This window comes from Notamacropus eugenii, chromosome 4 (genome assembly GCF_028372415.1).
Source record: "Notamacropus eugenii isolate mMacEug1 chromosome 4, mMacEug1.pri_v2, whole genome shotgun sequence".
Classification (NCBI taxonomy): domain Eukaryota; kingdom Metazoa; phylum Chordata; class Mammalia; order Diprotodontia; family Macropodidae; genus Notamacropus; species Notamacropus eugenii.
The window spans coordinates 58,549,120-58,567,395 of record NC_092875.1 but is presented as its reverse complement, the minus strand read 5'-3'; the positions used below and the strand labels follow the sequence as shown (position 1 = coordinate 58,567,395).

General features: G+C 39.3%; 1 pseudogene; it reads right to left on the bottom strand.

Annotated features, from left to right (window-relative positions):
* Positions 1-16,637: 16,637 nt before the first annotated feature.
* Positions 16,638-17,569, bottom strand: LOC140498143 (olfactory receptor 1f45-like; annotated as a pseudogene).
* Between the last annotated feature and the right edge of the window lie 707 nt (positions 17,570-18,276).

Below are 18,276 nucleotides of genomic sequence, written 5' to 3'. Positions count from 1 at the left end.
TCAAGCAGTGGGTTCTTAGTTGTGGGCAATCATACAAGGTCTGGAATCTATATAACTAGATTCCTAGACAGATGTTCATATTCCTGATGAAACAGCATTCTCTCTTTCCTTTTGTGATCTTCTTCTTTCCTCTCTTGTGGATTGAGAGATGTATAGGTTGAATTTTGCATTTAAGAAAATAACTTCTTATAGAGAGTTAATTGTGAGAGTAAAACCCATTCCATTGACATATTTCTTAGCCTATCTGTTCTTTCTGACATACCTGAATCTCCATGTCCCACTACTGTGCCTTTTCACTTCCTTTGCCCCATGCCTTGAATGTTCTGTTTTCTCACCTCTACCTATTGAAATTCCCAGTTTCTTTTCAAATTCAGTCTGACAACTTTTTATGTGAAACCTCTCTTGATATATTAAATAGTCAGTCCAGTTCATTGTCTCTTTCCTTCCTCAATCCAATTTTCACTTATTTTGATATATTCTGTAAATGCTTACATACATCCAAGTTATCACCACAGTTATAATGAAAGCTCCTTGGGGGCAGTGACTGTTGCCTTTTTTTGTTGGGTCCCCAGCAGTTTGACATAGCCTGTCACATAAGCGCTGCTTTATAAACATTGACTGAGAGGTTGACTCTGAGTTCCCTCCCATTTCTAAATTTGCTTTGTGAAAAATGGTTTCCTTTCCTACTAGGCCTAAGAATTTCTTTTCCAAGTTCTAAATTTCCATCTAACATCAATATTCTATTAATGATGTGATTTTCATCTTGTACTCTGCTATTATATCTTCTACATTCTAAAATCCCTCCCAGTTTGAACATTCTACGTTGAAAGAAACTTTTCAGTCACTTAGTCAGTAAGTGAGAGTCTGTTGCTCTATGGCAGGCTCTGGGCTAAACACAGGAGATTCAAAGGCAAAGGACAATCTCTGCTTTCAAGGCACTTCTACTCTCAAGGGGTAGACAAAATGCAGACAACAGTGTGCTAACTGGATCAATCTTGGATAGTCTCAGCGGAAAGAGACTAAGATTAAGAAGGACTGGAAAAAGTCTTCTTCTAGAAGAATGGACTTTAGCTGAACCTTGAAGGGAACCACAGAACTTGGGAGGTGGAGATGAGATTGGAGAGATTTCCAGGAATGGGGATAAGCCAGTGAAAATGCTTATATTCAGAGTGGGTTTTATGTGAGGAAAAACAAGAAGGTGAGTGTCACTAGATTTCAGAGTACCTGCAGAGGTGTAAGATGTAAGAAACTGGAAAAGCTAGAAAAGATTCAAATCATGATGGATTTTAAAAGCAAAGCAGAAGATTTTATATTTGTTCTCAAAGCCAATTGAGATCCACTTGAATAGAGGAGTGATGTGGTCAGACCTGTTCCTTTGGGAGATCAACTTGACAGTTGAGTGGAGGATGAATAGAGTGAGGAGATATTTTAGACAGGGAGACTAATTAGTAATCTATTTTAAGTCCTTTGGAGCTCTGACATTCTATTTTCTAAGTTCCTTTTGAGTTTTAATATTTTATATTTTTTAATCTCCTTTAGCTCTATTTATAATTGAAGTCCTTTCTGTCTTAGAAATCCAATGTTCCTTGTTCTAACAACCCATCTAATTCTGACATTCTACCTTCTCAAATCCCTTTTAGCAATAAGGTTCTGAGATCTTTTGAGACACATTCCCAACATTACTTTTTGTGAGACTGACCTTCAAATGAATAGAAAGTGCCCTCTGCCTTGCACTTGCTTGGGTGTTTAGCCTGGATCTTCTCTTTTGTTCTTCAAGGACCAAGCTATTGCTTTCCCTGAGCCCCTACTGATAGATAAGTTCAAACAGGTAACTAGCCCAAGCTATCGGTTCTTCTAAGAGGAAGAGGGCTTGAGTCTTTGACTGAAGGATGATGTGCACAAGAACAAGAGCCTATTCTGTTACCTAGCAATGATGCATGGGGATCATTGCAAGTACTTTACAAGGAGTTCCTGGACCCAGGACCCCAATTCCCTGAGCCCCTTGTTAGAGACAAACCCTAGGTAATTGTCCTTGCAACTCTGGGTTTTGCTTCCTTTGGGAAAGAAGTTGACCTAAGTTTTAAAATTTTTTTCACCATACTGTTCTATTAGAAATATTGAGAGCTCCTTTTGTTTCCAGTTCTCTATGAGGACAGGGATTTTAGATCTAGGAGCACAAAAAGTTTGCACTGATATAAGTATTAGCACAGAAATTGTAAGAGATCAGTTCTGGGAAAGGTTGTCAGACATAGAATTTTTTGTATGTAACTTCCATGTCAGAGTCTCATTTGGGGCACAACATCACATGATCACAGATCTAGCCCTGGAAGGAAGCTCAGAGACCATTCATTTTGGCCAAATTATTCATTTCATAATTGAAGAAAGTGAATTTTAGGTTGTGATGTGCCCAAATTCAAGCAGACATAGCCTAGAAAGAGCCTTTTCAATCATGCTACCTAATTTCAGGATCAGTGAACTTTCCCCTAGATCTCACTGTCTCCCTAACTCATGCCACTAAAAGCCTGGTTGCACTTATGTCTTTTTACTATTTCAGTTTGCTCCTCTCACCCCAGTAAGCTGGGAATTACTCTGTTTCACAACTCTCCAACTCAGGTGTAGTGACCAACTTCCTTTCTCAGGGCACAGATTCACAGAGCTTAAAGTGTAGGCTGATATGATCATAGATTTAGTGTTGAAAGGAATGTTAGAGTGATCATTTTATAATTGAGGGTACTTGGTACCCCAAAATAATGACATGATGGGTCCTGCTCAAATGAATTCAACTCAAGCCTTCTTTTAACTAATGAAAAGCAAAGTTTGTTAAGGTTTCTCAATACTGGGTAAACTTTTAGAGAATCTGAGCATTTGTATTGTTAATGCAAGTGACTGGATGGAATTTGAGCACTTTCATGGATCTGATTTACAGGGCACTGGGGAAGGAGTTCATGGGTGGTCTCAGGTGGTCTGGGGGTTCTAGGAATGGCCCTGATGGGAATGACCAGCAGCCCAGAGAACTGGATCGATAGGGTATAGTGACAGGGGAAAAGAACTTCAGTCAGAGTTTCTTAGAGGCAGGTAATTTTTGGTAATATTTTGCATTGGTGAAAAAGTTAAAGGTCTCTGTTTTGATTTGAATTCAATTCATGAACATAACTTGAAGTTAGTGTTCAAACTTATTATATGTATAGCTCATTTTTTTAAACTGACCATGGTTAAGAAAGAGATAGAGAAACTTGGGAAACAGATACAAATCTATTAGAACAACTTATGAGCTTCATGACAAATTTGATTTTATGATTGTTACTTAATCAGGAACTAGAATAAGTATAGAAAGGTATGTAAACTATTTAAGACATGATTTCACTTTTTTTTCTTTAATTAATCTATTTATTTTTAGTTTTCAACATTCATTCCCACAAGATTTTGAGTTCAAAATTTTCTCCCTATCTTTCCTCTGTCCCCATCCCAAGACACCATGAATTTTGATTACCTCTTCCCCCAATCTGCCCTTGCTTTTTTCACACCCCTCCCCTCCCTCATCCCCATCTTCTCCACCTTCTTGTAGGGCAAGACAAATTTCCATACCCCAGTACATGTGTCTCATATTTCCCAGTTGCATGCAAAAACAATTATCAGCATTCGTTTCTAAAACTTTGAGTTCCAACTTCTCTCCCTTCTTCCCTCCTCACTCATTCCCACTGAGAAGGCAAGAAATTCAATATAGGCTATACATGTATAGTTATGCAAAAGAATTCCATAATAGCCATGTTGAGAAAGAATAACTATATTTCCCTCCATCCTATCCTGCCCCTCCATTTATTCTATTCTCTCTTTTGACCTTGTCCCTCCCCAAAAGTGTTTACTTCTAATTACTCCCTCTTCCCATTTACCCTCCCTTCTATTATCCCCCCCACACCCCACTTATCCCCTTCTCCCCTACTTTCCTGTAGTATAAGATAGCTTTTCATACCAAATTGAGTGTGCATGTTATTCCCTCCTTAAGCCTAATGTGATGAGAGTAAGCTTCACTTTTCCTCTCTCACCTCCCCCCCTTTTCCACTCCATTGAAAAAACTTCTTCTTACCTCTTTTATAAGAGATAATTTACCCCATTCCATTTCTCCCTTTCTTCTCCCAACACATTCCTCTCTCACCCCTTAATTTAATTTTTTAGATGTCACCCCTACCTATTCAACTCACCCTGTGTCCTCTGTCTATATCTGTATCATCCCTCCAACTACCCAGATACTGAGAAAAGTCTCAAAAGTTTCAAATATTATCATTGCAGGTAGGAATGCAAACAGTTCAAATTTAACAAGTCCCTTATGATTTCTCTTTCCTATTTACCTTTTCATGCTTCTCTTCATTCTTGTGTTTGAAAGTCAAATTTTCTATTCAACTCTGGTCTTTTCATCAAGAATGCTTAAAAGTCCTCTATTTCATTGAATAGCCACTTTTTCCCCTGAAGTATTATGCTCAGTTTTGCTGGGTAAGTGATTCTTGGTTTTAATCTTAGTTCATTTTACTTCTGGGATATCATATTCCAAGCCCTTCAATCCCTTAATGTAGAAGCTGCTAGATCTTGTATTACCCTGATTGTATTTCCACAGCACTTGAATTTTTTCTTTCCAGCTGCTTGAAATATTTTCTTCTTGACCTGGGAACTCTGAAATTTGGTTACAACATTCCTAAGATTGTTTCTTTTTGGATCTTTTTCAGAAGATGATCTGTGGATTCTTTCAATATTTGCTTTCCCCTTTGATTCTAGAATCTCAGGGCAGTTTTCCTTGATAATTTCATGTATGATATTTTCTAGGCTCTTTTTTTGGTCACGGCTTTCAGATATTCTCATAATTTTAAATTGTCTCTCCTGTACCTATTTTCTAGGTCTATTGTTTTTCCAATGAGATATTTTGCATTGTCTCCTATTTTCTTATTCTTTTTTGTTTTATTTTATAATTTCTTGGTTTCTCATAAAGTCATTAGCTTCTATCTGCTCCATTCTAATTTTTAAAGAACTATTTTCTCCAGTGAACTTTTGAACCTCCTTTTCCATTTGACCAATTCTGCCTTTTAAAGCATTCTTCTCCTTTTTGATATTTTTGGACCTCTTTTGCCACTTGGGTTAATCCATTTTTAAAGATGTTATTTTCTTCAGCATTTTTGGGGTCTCCTTTAGCAAGTTGTTGATTCACTTTTCATGATTTCTTGCATTGCTCTCATTTTTCTTCCCAATTTTTCCTCTGCCTCTCTTACTTGATTTTCAAAATCCTTTCTAAGCCCTTTCATGGCCTGAGACTATTGCATATTTTTTTTGGAGGTTTTGGATGTAGATACCTTGACTTTTAGGTATTTCTCTCATGGTATGCTTCATTCTTCTTCATCTGAAAGGATAGAAGAAAATCCCTATTCAACAAGAAAGTAACCTTCTTTAGTCTTATTTTTTCCTCTTTTTCAGGTATTTTCCCAGTCAGTTACTTGACTTTTGCATCCTTTGTCAAGTGGAGTGCACCTGTAAGTTCTCAATTCCTCCAAGGTGACACAATCAGGAGAGAGCAGTTTATTCCTCTCCTGGCCTGCACTCTGGTCTGGGAGCAACCACCAGCTTTTCTGCCCAGGATCTGTGAGTAGGATTCCCTCTCCAGAGTCTCCATCAGCTCCACCACCTCAGTGTTCTCCCTTACCCCAGTACTTCCACTCAGGACTGAGACCCAGATCAACCTCTTGGTTCCCCCATGGGTTTTAGTCTGAGGGCTCCAAAAATGGATGCTGCTGTCCCAGTGGCTGCCACCACCCTGTGGCACCCACTCCCTTCTCTCCCAGGTGAAAGAGATTTCTCACTGAACTTTGAAACTGTCTTTGGCATTTGTGGGTTGAGAAATCTGGTAACTGCAGTTGCTACCTGTGATTCCACTCCCTGAAGTCTGCTCTAGTCCTGTCCCTGCCGCACCATGCCACCAAGGCTGGGTTGGCTCTGCTTGGAGCCCCATGCCATAGACCTTTCCTGTCAGCCTTCCAGGCTGTCTTGGACTGCAAATCTCTTTCACTCTGTCTTTTTGTTGCTTCTGTTACTTTAGAATTTGTTTAGAGTCATTTTTTACAGGTAACTTATGGGCTTTGGGTTTAGAACTAGAACAGATCCATCCTTTTAATTCACCATCTTGGCTCCAACTCCCAAGACTTGTCTTCTTTAAAGGTGTTCCTCAGACAATACGAAATTATAGTCATATCTGAAACTAATTATTGGAGCTTCCTATTTTAAGATTCTATGAATTCTTAACTGACTGATCTTCTAACTCCAGGTGTGGATAGTAAGAAAGGCTGTCTGAGCCACTGATCAATGTTGCCAGTGAACCTGTGAGATGCTGATATCAACTGCAAAAAGGTGATCTCATGGGAAGTTTGGGAGAATGGATATTCCACCTGAGCTGAAGTAGGATACTCCTGACTCAATTTCCTCACAGACACTTGGCAGACTTTAAGCCTGGCTGAAATATCAGTTGACAATCTACTTCTGCTTGTAATTGACATGAAGATAAGGAGATGTTCCCTTGATATATTCCTACTCTTAATGTCAATTTCCTATAATGAAAAGTTTTATAAGCATAATACTAGATAGATTAAATAATAGATGGTTAGTAGGGGAACATCTGAGGTTAAGTCCAAAAATTATGCTATTAACCTTATAACTTTAGACCAGCAACAATAAGTTAGGTTCCCATGGAGATAGGTAGATTGACAGCCTGTGAGGTTAGCATACTTGGTTGTTATTTTTCTTGTCTCAGTTGGTTTATGTTAAAATTAAAATGGTTTCTGCTACATCTTGTAAATTCTTTAAAAGAAACATCACATGATCAGAATTTGGAATTGTTTTAAGATGTGATATATACTGTGTTAAAAATATTTATTTTAAGCATGTATGTACTGGAGTCTGTTATTAATTCCTTAGTAAAATCTTATTCTCCTGATGGGGGAAACACATAATGAATTAATGTAAAATGTAATAACTTGGTTCTAATGTGAATTTCTTAGACATGGTAATTGGCCAAAGTTCCAATTCTGATTTTGTAAAAATGATAAGGATATAAGGCTTAGGAATGGTAATCTAAGATTTTATCAAGGTCAGTTTTATAGAATGGTGGACATCTGGATTTCTACAGGAAGATTTCACTTCTGTATCTCTCTCTCCCTTTCTCTCTTTCTGAAGAAGGGTAGAGTTTACCTTGGCCAAGGTGTTCAACTCCTCTCCACTCCACTTTAATAAATTTCCTTGATACCCTTTTGGTGTCAAGTGTATTTTTAAGAAGCTCCTGCCATCTCCCTTTGTTACCTCAAACAAACAGTCAATCCCACTGACTGATAACTGAAGCAAGACTCTTCCCTACAGAATCCTTTGCTTTGAAGATTATACTAATTGCTTTTAGTTCTGTCTTCCCTAGCAAAGTAGAATAAGCTTGAACTCTTTTCCTTGTGACAAGCCTTCAAAAACCAGAAGGCAGTGATCATATTCTTCATTGGTTTTTCTTCTTCAGTCTACACATTCCTACTTTCTTCTTTTCATCTTTTTATGGTGAGAGCAATATTCTAACCACTTCTTCCAAGGAAATTAGAAAAAAATTCAATTTTTTTCTTAAAAGCTATACTTAGTGTCTTTGAAACATGATTGGTTAAGGACTTTAAAGACTCAGACTGCAGACGTTGCTTTCTGATCCCCTGAATAAAAAAAAAGTCACGAGGAGCTCTAGGTGCTCATTAGTTTTTGGTTGGTGGACAACTAGGAGCAACTCAGGCCAGGGAGGTTAACTTAAATGAATCAACCTGAGTTGTCCTCCATGGCTATTCTCATTGCATATCTTTCAAATAGTATGACAAATTGAATCTCCCCTTTCTAAATTGTTGACTGTCCTACAGGTGTCTCATTTTGCTCTGTTATCAAATATGAATTAGCAAGGTACTGTCCTGTGTAAGGTCCAGTTGTAATCACTTTCTATGGCCTGATTTCTAGCTTTTCCTCCATTCTTATAGAGTCCCCCTGGGTATGCACAAAGGTGATAATGTCCTCCCCACTCCCACTGATTTTTGTGAACATCAATGATATCACTAGAAGGAACTCAGTAAGCATTGCAATGGATTAAAAAGTTCTTGAAAGGAACTTGTGACTTTAGTGGCACAGGTGGTACAGTAAGTGAGGTGATGAGATCCCAGGACTTGGAATCAGGAAGAACTGAATTTGAATCCTGCCTCAGACACTCTCTAGGTGTATGACCCAGGGCAAGTCAGTTGTTCTCTTCTTTTCTTCAGCTGCCTCATCTGTAAAATGCGGATGATAATAATAGCACCTACCTCATAGGGTTTTTTGTGAGGCTCATATTAATGAAATATGTAAGACCCTTCATAAACCTTAAAGGGCTATAGAAATGTCGTTGTTGTTCTTCCTTCTTGTTCTTGACCCCTTTCTTCTTTTTGTCCTATTCCTTCTCCTTTTTCCTTTTCTTCTTCTTCTTCTTCTTCTTCTTCTTCTTCTTCTTCTTCTTCTTCTTCTTCTCTTTTGAGAGATATAGAGAGTAAAGAGCTGGCCTGAGAGTCAGCAAGAGCAATACACAAACCCTGCTCTTGATACTCACTGAGGATGTATTTCTAGGGAGACCATTCATTCTTGCAGTCTTCTAGGCAATTCTCTAAAATTGTAAGCTTCAGAGAAAGTGCTGACCTGCTTTGGTAGAGGAACCTCTTTCACCAAGGAGTTTTCTTTTTTGTTTAATCATTTTTCAGTCATGTCTGACTCTCCATCACCTCTTTTGGGTTTTTTTCAGCCAAGATATTAGAGGGGTTTGCTGTTTTCTTTTTCAGCTAATTTTACAGATGAGGAAACTGAAGCAACAGGGTTAAGGGACACAACTATTAAGTGTCTGAGGCTAAATCTGGACTCAGGAAGAGGAATCTTCCTGACTCCAATCCTGACACTATCTCCATGCATTGTGTCACCTAGTTCCCTTCCAGGAGTTTTTTATATTAATCAAATAATGGTTCATGTCCCTATTTCTTTGTCTGTCTATTTAAAGTGAGTCAGTAAAGGAGAAGGAGGTATTAGGCTGTGAAGAGTGGGACAGTTTCAGTAGATGAGATTTGAATTCCAATACCAAGGCTATTATATTCACACACATATATGTACACACACATGCATACACACATAAATATACACACACACACATACATATAAATGGATCTTGGGCACAGAGGAAGTCAGTCAAAAATCACCATATGTATTAAGCACTGACTATGTCCCAAGCACTGTGCTAAGTGCTGGAGTTGCAAAGAAAGGGAAAGCCTCAAAGAGCTCACAGTCTAGTGGGGGAGACAATCTGCAAACAGCTAATCACAAACAAGTTACATATAGGATGAAATGGAGATAATTTGCAGATGGAAGGTGATAACATTAGTGAGGATCTGAAAAGACTCCTTGGAGAAAGTCTAATTTTAGCCAGGACTTGAAAGAAGTCAGGAAGGAGAGATTAGAGAGCAGAGAAATTGAGACATGGAACTGGTCACTGGAGAGACTTGGCATCTGGAAATGGTGTATGTTGTGGGAGAAACAGCAAGGAAGCCAGTGTCATTGGGATAAAAAAAGCATATGTGTATGTGGAAGGGATGAAAGGAGAATAAGATGGAAGAAGACTAGACAGCAGGAATAAGGTTAAGAAGGTTGAATGCCCGACAAAAAATATCATATTTTGTTCTGGAGACAATAGGAGCCACTGAAGTTTATTGAGTGGTGGGATGGTGGGGGAACATGTCATACTCAGGCTTCACTTTAGTAAGATCAATTTAACTAAAAATTGAGGTGAGTGAAAGATGAGTTGGAAGTGACCCAAGGTTCTGAGACTCCCCTTCACAACATTACTTTGTATGACATTTTCCTCTTGAAATAAAAGAAAGTGCTGTCTTGCTTGGATGTCTGATGTATCTTTTCTGTTCAGTTCCTGAGGAATACAGCCATTTTGCCCTTCTTGTTCCCCTTTTCATAGGAGACTAGTCCAAGTTGTGAGTCCTTCCAGGAGAAAGAGGGCTTGAGACTTTAGCTGATGTAGTGTGAGAGCAGGCATCTACTCTATACCTTAGGATCAGTGTAGGGGGTTATTATCAGAGCTTTTACAAGGACTTTCTGGGCTCTGGGGCATAATTCCCTGAATAAACTATTAGAGAGAAACACTAAATAATCGTCCATTCTTCTCACTAATGGCTTTGGACAAGCACACATTTGGACAGTACTTGGTCTAAGTTTTTCAATTTATTTTTCACTAAACAATGCTTCCAGCAATGTGTGAAACACCATGTGTTTAGAATTGTCCTCCCAAGATCAGACCTTAGATATTGAAGCATAGAACACCAGTGTTGGAAGGTGTCTTAGAACACAGAACAGTAGATATTAGCAGTAAGAGAAATCCTCAGACATAGAATACATATTTTCCACGTGTCCAATGTTCTCATATGACATATTATCACATCATTACAGATCTGGAGCCAGAAAGAGCTTTATTAGTCATCTTGTCCCAACTCCTCATTTTATACTTGAAGAAACAGGAACAGAAAGGATACAGTTAGGAAATAATACAGTTAATATTCAAAGATAAGTCCCCTGATTCCAAATTCACTGCGCTTAGAAGTCCTATTAGAGTCCAAGGAAAATGATGATACCATCAGAGAATGCCCTTCCACCATAGTCCTATGTAACTTCACTCCCATGAATGTTTGGGGGTTACTCTTCTCTATTGCTGTTCCTTCCCTTGCAGCTTTGATTTCCTTGCAGTTCATGCTGAGGGATTCAGACTCTGGGAACTTCCCTGAATTTTCCTTGAATCTCCCCACTTAGCCTGACCTTTCATACTCAAATCTGTGGCCATTATCTGTTACCTCTTGATTTCCCCACCTGCTTCCCACCTAAACCGTCCATTGTCTGATACCTCTGGATTGCCTCCAGCTGACCAGTCTTGATTCCTCAAGACCCTCCCTAAAGCTCTTCTACCATCACCCTAGACTATCAAATCACCCCCAGATCCCTCCTATAGTCTTTTCTGTATTTAGTTCCATCTCGCCTCCATGAAGGCGCTACTCTGTCTAGCTGAGATTCTATCTGGCCCCCTTATGAATATAAGCCTGACAAATGCTTAGGCTGCTTAAGAGCCAACCCAAGATGGTGAATCTTTAATAAACTTTGTTTTCTTTGGCTTTAGGAAGGCTTGAGTTGAATTCCTTCGAGCAGGACATGAACTGTAGGTATTTCAGGGTCCCTAGCACCCCTAAACCTCGTCAATGCCTCTAGCAGACCTCAAAATTTATGTACTCTGCTTTGGATATTTTTCACTGCCCTCCACTGATAATCTTGTGGTTCGTGATTTTTGTCTCCCTAATCTCCAAGGAACTGGCAATATTTCTTCTTTCCAGGGGATTATAATCTCTTTCTTTCTAGAATTCCTGGTAGGTAGAATCACAGCTTAAAATGAATCTCTTACCACTGAATGCCTCTTTTCTTGTTCTGGAGTTCCTCTGGTAACTGGCCTCATGCACACAAGTTCTCTCAGGAGTTTACCAGAACAGTTATTGCCTTATTCTGGTGTGTGGAGTATGTAGGAGGACTAGGACCTCTTATGTGAGGCTTCACTGAATCTTTTTCAGGGGTACTCATCCACCTTTGGTGTCTACCTGATACCCAACTTTCATCTGTGGTTCCAGGAAGCTGCAGCATGTGCAGCAGACACTCTCTGGTAAGCCATCTTGGCAGATGGACTAAACCAATATGAGGGAAACCAACAAGCCTCAAGCCTGTTGGTGAGCAAGGGGTATGTCTACCCCAAGAATGTAAAGACTTCCCTCAGTGAAATGGGAGGATGAGAACAATTTGTTCCAATAGCAACGATGTCAGCTGAAGCAGGCACTATTGTGTCCTTAGATACTGAAGATGCCAGAGTCATTCACTGAATCCCGTGCCTTTAGCAGTCATCTTGAATTTTGTCTTGTCTCTGGACTTCAATGACTCTGTAGGAGAGAGTGAGACTGATGAGTTTGAAACTGGTCCTCACTTAAATTCAATTCATGAAGGAGTCAAGACATTGCCTGTGATGTCATTGGTCTTCTTCAAAGTCAGAGGACAAGCAACACCAATATTTTCTGACTTTCTGTAAGTCTCCCTCCCATTCCATTTTGTTTTATGGTGACTTTAAAAGTGTCTAGACCTTTTTTTTTCAGAATCTAGATCATGTCTCTCCTACCCCTGTATGTAACATCTCCCATGGGTATCATGACAAATGATAACTACAATAACAAAGATTTATATAGTGACTACTATGTGCAACGCATGTCAGAAAGTGCTTTACATATGTCATATTTGATCCTCACTATAATCCTAAGAGGTAGGTACTATTATTATTCTCTTTCTACAGTTTGGGAAACTGAGGAAAACAGAGGTTTAAGTGACTTGCCAAGGAAGATAGAGTTAGTAAGAGTCTGAGGACCAATATAAACTCAAGTTTTCTGACTTCAGCCTCAGAGCTCTCTCCACTGAGCTACTTATCTTTCTATAGCAGAAGAGCACTCCTCACTCTTTCTCCAGATTCATGAAATTCCAGTGTGGTCACTGGGCAACAAGTGGTATTCTTTTAACTTGGTGCTGCCTTGCAAAAGTTCTGGGCAAATAAGAGGAAAGCTTGTCAACACTGCCCTCACCTCATGCATTGCTTCTAAAAGAGAAGTGAGAGATTTGAATTTCCTGCAATGCATAGAATTTTATTGCTAGAGGCACTTGATTACCAAGAGCACAGATTTTTGGTGCTGGAAGGGACAGTAGTCCTTATAATAGTAGAATATGGAGAGAGTCTTATACTTGTAATTTCAGGGTTGAAAGGCAATTTTTGTTTTGTTTTGTTCTGTCCAGTTTGTCTTGATCCCAACTGGGGTTTTCTTGACAAAGATGCTGGAGTGGTTTGCCATTTCTTTCTCTTGTTCATTTTACAGATGTGGAACTGAGGCAAACAGAGCTGGCTAAGTGATTTGTGCAGGGTTACACAGCTGGTAAGTGTCTGAGGGTAGATTTGAACTCAGGTATATGAGTCTTCCACATTCTATGTCCAGTGGTCTATCCATCAGGCCACCTAGCTGCTCCAATGGAAGTGAATCCATAATATCTAACCTGGAAGGAGCTTTAGGACAAAGAACACATGAAGTTAGAACACATACCATAAAATATCAGAAGAAAAAACCCCAGAAATTACTTGAACTAAGCTCCTTGGTTCAATGTCCGCTCCAGCCCAGGCAGCTTCTGATTACAAGAAACTCCTCCTCCACAAAGAGCCACATTCAATCCTAGGTGACCCGATGCCAAAACAGGGGGCCAGGCTTCTTTCTCTCTGGTTCTGTGCTCTTTTCCCCAGAGAAATTTATTTACAAACTCAAAAACAAGCTTAGCAAAGGCTCCTTTCTCGTGTTTTGCCACATGTGAACAAAAAGCACCTTTTGAAAAGCTATTCAGTGTACAATATTGATATTTAGTGCAGGTTGGTGCTTTTTTCCTCCTCCCCACAAATCTCTGAAAGATCTAGTGACTTCAATATGAGGTCATCGTATGAACAAATGGGAAAACATAAAAGATATGAAATGGCTCATTTCATTCATTGTACTCTCCAAAAATAGTAATGTGAACTTTGTGGTGCTTCTGGATGCTTATTTTGCATTCACCTCAGATCGGCACTGTCCAAGTAATTCAGAAGGTCCAGATCTCATGGCTAACTCAGGGGATGACTTTTTTTTTTCATTCCTTCAGTTATAGGATGATTGTGCTGTTGGTAATCTTTTCCTTTGAGAAGAGTACTGTTTAAGAAACATTCTTCCTCTGGGTAGCTGCTACCTTGTTCAGAAACTCTGTAATTCAAAATGCCAGTTAGCTAGAACAGTGGGTAGCTGGTAACTTGTTCAGAAATCCTGTAATTCAAAATGCCAGTTAGATAGAACGTTGGCCATCATGTTGGATATAAAATCAAGAAGATTTGTGTTTGAATTTCACTTCAGACTTTTTTTTAACTGTGGGACCCTGGATAATTCACTTCGTTTTTTCTGCCTAACTTTCCTCACCTACAAAATTAGGATAATGATGGCATCACAGAGGAAAGGTGGTAGCATTGATGGGTATTTGCAAAGGCTTCTTGCAGAAAATCTGATTTTAGCTAGGACTTGAAGGAAGTCAAGAAGAGAGATGAAGACACAGAGAAACTGAAGCATGGGAGATAGCCACTGAAGGGACTTGACATCTGGAAATGGTGTGTGTTGTGAGAGAAACAGCAAGAACACCAATGTCACTGGAACAAAAAATTTATGAGTGTATGTGGAAGGGATGAGAGGAGAATAAGACGGAAGAAGACCAGAAAGGTAGAAAGAAGGTTAGGAAGGTTGAATGCCAAACAGAATACCATATTTGGTTCTGTAGATGACAGGAGACACTGGAGTTTATTGAGTGGTGGCATGGTGGGAAAATCGGTTGTAGTCAGATCTTTGCTTTAGCAAGATCAATATAACTAAGAAATTGAGTTGAATGAAAGATGGACTGGAGTGGCACAAGTTTCTCTGAGATTCCCCTTCATAACACTATTTTCTAAGAAATTTTTCCTTTGAAATGAAGAGAAAGTGCTACCTGCAGATGCATTTACTTGGGTGTTTGTTCTAGCTTTTCTGTTCAGTTACTGAGAAATGCAGCCCTATTTCCTTTTTCACAAGTCATGGGTCCTTCCAGGAGAAAGAAGAATTGAGACTTTAGCTGATGTAGTGTGTGTGAGAGCAGGCATCTGCTCTGTCTTCTAGGATAAGTGTAAGGGATTATTATGAGAAATTTTACAAGAACTCCCTGGACTCTGGGACATAATTTCCTGAGCCCCTTGTCAGAGAGAAACACCAGATAAATGTCCAATCTTCAGTCTAACCCACTTGGAAAATGACCAATTTTGGACAATACTTGGCTTAAGTTTTTCAATTTATTTTTCATATAATAGTGTTTCCAGGAATGTGTGGAGCACCATGTGTCTCTAATTGTCCTCCAAAGAACAGACTTTATATCCTGAAGTATAGAACATTAGAGTTGGAAGGGGACTTAGAACATAGAAAAGGAGATATTAGCATTGAGAGAGACTTTCAGATATAGAATAAATATTTTCCTGGTGTTCAATGTTCTCATATGATAAATTATCACAGTATTACATATTTGGAGCCAGAATCATCTTATCTCACCTTTTTATTTTACACATGAAGAGATGTACTCAATCTCACCCAGCTAGGAAAAAACAGAGCTAATATTCAAACCCAAGCCCTCTGACTCCAGATCCAGTGTTCTTAACATTCCTATTAAAGTCCAAAAAATTTGATGATACCACCAGGCAATGTACTTCCCCCATAGTCCTATTCAACTTCACTTACATGGATGTTTAGATGTTGTGCCTCCATATGTTGATCCCTCTAGGACTCCTTTCATGACCCTTGAACCTTTGAGTTTCTTTCACTTCATTTCTCTAGCAGCCCTCAGAATTTGTGTACTCTGGTATAGATTTTTTTCATTCTCCTCCACTGATCATCCTGTGGTTCATGATTCTTGGCTTACTAGTCTCCCAGGAATTGGAAATATTTCCCCTTTCCAGGGGATTATAATTCCTTTCTTTCTAGAATTCCTGGTAGGCTGTATCATGGCTTGCAATGAATCTCTTGCCATTGAATGCTTCATTTCTTGTTCTGGAATTCCTCCCTTCCCAGGCCTCATACAAAAGATTTCCCTCAGGGGTCTAGCAGAAAGATTATTCCCTTATAAGGATGTGCTGTATGTAGGAGTACTAGCCCCTCTTGTGTGAGGGTTCACTGAGCCCTTTTCAGGGCTACTCATCTACTTTTGGTCTCCACTTGGCACCAATTTCTCAGCTGTGGTTCCAAGAAGCTGTAGGAGGCACAGCAGCCACACCCTGGTAAACCATCATAGCAGAGGGGAACCAACAAGTCTGAAGCCTGTCATTGAGTTAGGGGCATGTCTACCCCAAGCATGTGAAGACTTCCCTTGGTGAAATGAGAGCAGGAGAACAACTTGTTCCAACGGCAATGAAGGCAGCTGAAGCAGGAATTAGATATTGAAGACACCAAAATCATTCACTGCATTCTGCGCCATCAGCAGTCATCTCGATTTTTGTCTTGTCTCTGGACTTCAATGACTCTGGAGGAGAGAGTGAGGCTGACGCATGTGCAACATTTCTTCACTTAAATCCAGTTCATGAAGAAGTTAAGACATCACCCCTGATGTCGTTGGTTTTCTTCAAATTCAAAGGCCAAGCAGCAACAATATTCCCTTACATTTTACAAGGAAGTCTCTCTCCAATTCTATTTTCCTTCGTGGTGACTTCAAAATGTCAAGTACCTTTTTATCCAAAATCTAGATACTGTCTCTCCCACCTGTGTATATAAACCTCACATGGATATTATGACAAACAACAACAACAATAAACATTTATATAATGACTACTGTGCACAATATACTCTGTAAAATGTCATTTTTGTCATTGAGAACCTTTTGTCAAAGGAGTAAAATTGCAATGTGAGAAAGCCCAGGAGGATGTCTCAGAGTCACAAAGAGAGGCCTGAGTTCCTGGTGAAGAGCATCCTCAGGGCTCCTTTCATATCATTGTTCCTTAGGCTGTAGATGAAGGGGTTCAGCATGGGGGTGACCACAGTGTACATCACAGCTGATGCTGTGTCCTGTTGGACTGTGTGGGTAGATGTTGGGGTAAAGTACACTCCAATGATTGTCCCATAGAAGAGACAAACCACAATGATGTGAGAGCCACAGGTAGAGAAAACTTTCCATTTCCCTTGAGCTGATGGGATCCTCAGCACAGCCCCAAAAATGTGAATGTAGGAGATCAGAATACCAATGAATGGAACAATAGCTGTCAATCCTCCCAATGTGTAGATCATCAAGTTATTGATGAAGGTATCTGAGCAGGCCAATTTTATCACCACATTGAGGTCACAGAAGAAATGATGGATTTCAATGTGACTACAGAATGAGAGTTGGGTCAGCAGACTAGTATGTGTAAGGGCATTAGCAGAAGACCAAAACCAGCACACTGCTGCTAGAAGGACACACACCTTTGGGGTTAAGACCATGTTATAGTGCAATGGGGCACAGATAGCCATGTAGCGGTCATAAGCCATGGAGACAAGGAGCATGCTATCTAATACTACAAACCAAATGAAAAAGAAGACTTGTGCCAAGCAGCTGATATAACGAATTGATTTGTTCCCAAATATATAATTAATCAGCATCTTGGGGATGGTGGTGGAAGTAAAGGAGATATCGACAAGGGACAAATTGCTAAGGAAGAAGTACATGGGGGTATGGAGACGTGAGTCTTTCCTATGATGAGCAAATTCCCCAGTCCTGAGATCAGATACATAAGCAGAAACACAAGGAACAGAACCCTTTCCTGCTCTGGCTGGTCTGAAAGTCCCAGAAGGATGAAGTCAGAGACCCTTGAATGATTTTCCCCTTCCATGGGTCTGTTGGAAAAAAAACATGTGGAAAGAATGAAAAAAAAATTTAAAACCACCCATTCAAAGTTGATTTGAAAATTTTTCTGTTAGAATCAGGGATGATGGAGCTAAAAGACCTGAAGGAGAGTGGAAAAATATGTGTAATGAAGAAAATATCACAGCTAATATACTACAATGAAAAATATCCAGGGAATCACAAAAGGATGCCCCCAATAACCACTGATAAGAGGAAAAGGGATAAACATTTTTTAAAAGGATAAATTATAAATACCCACATGAAATAATTCTCCAAATTACTGATAATAATAGAAATGAGAATGAAAAGAATTCTTAGTTTCCACTTCACGCTTTGAAAACTGAAAAGATGACAAAGGATAAGAATGCTCAGCATTGGAGGTCCTGTGGGAAGATAGGCATGGTTACGTCCTTTTGGCAGAGCTGTGAAGTGGTCCAAGTGCATGTATTTTCATTTCAGAATTGTTCAAGGTACTTGACTAAACTTCTCAGAGATATACTCTAAGACAAAGGGAACTATAAAGACAATAAAGCAAAAATCCCCAAAATTCATAACAGCATCCTTTGTAGAAGCAAATACTTGAAAATAGTCAATAAATGACCCTTGATACTTAAGTTTGTCCTTGTTTTGTCTACTCTATGAAGTACCTCTTTAATAATTTTCTCTTAATTTTATAAATAATAAAATTAAAGA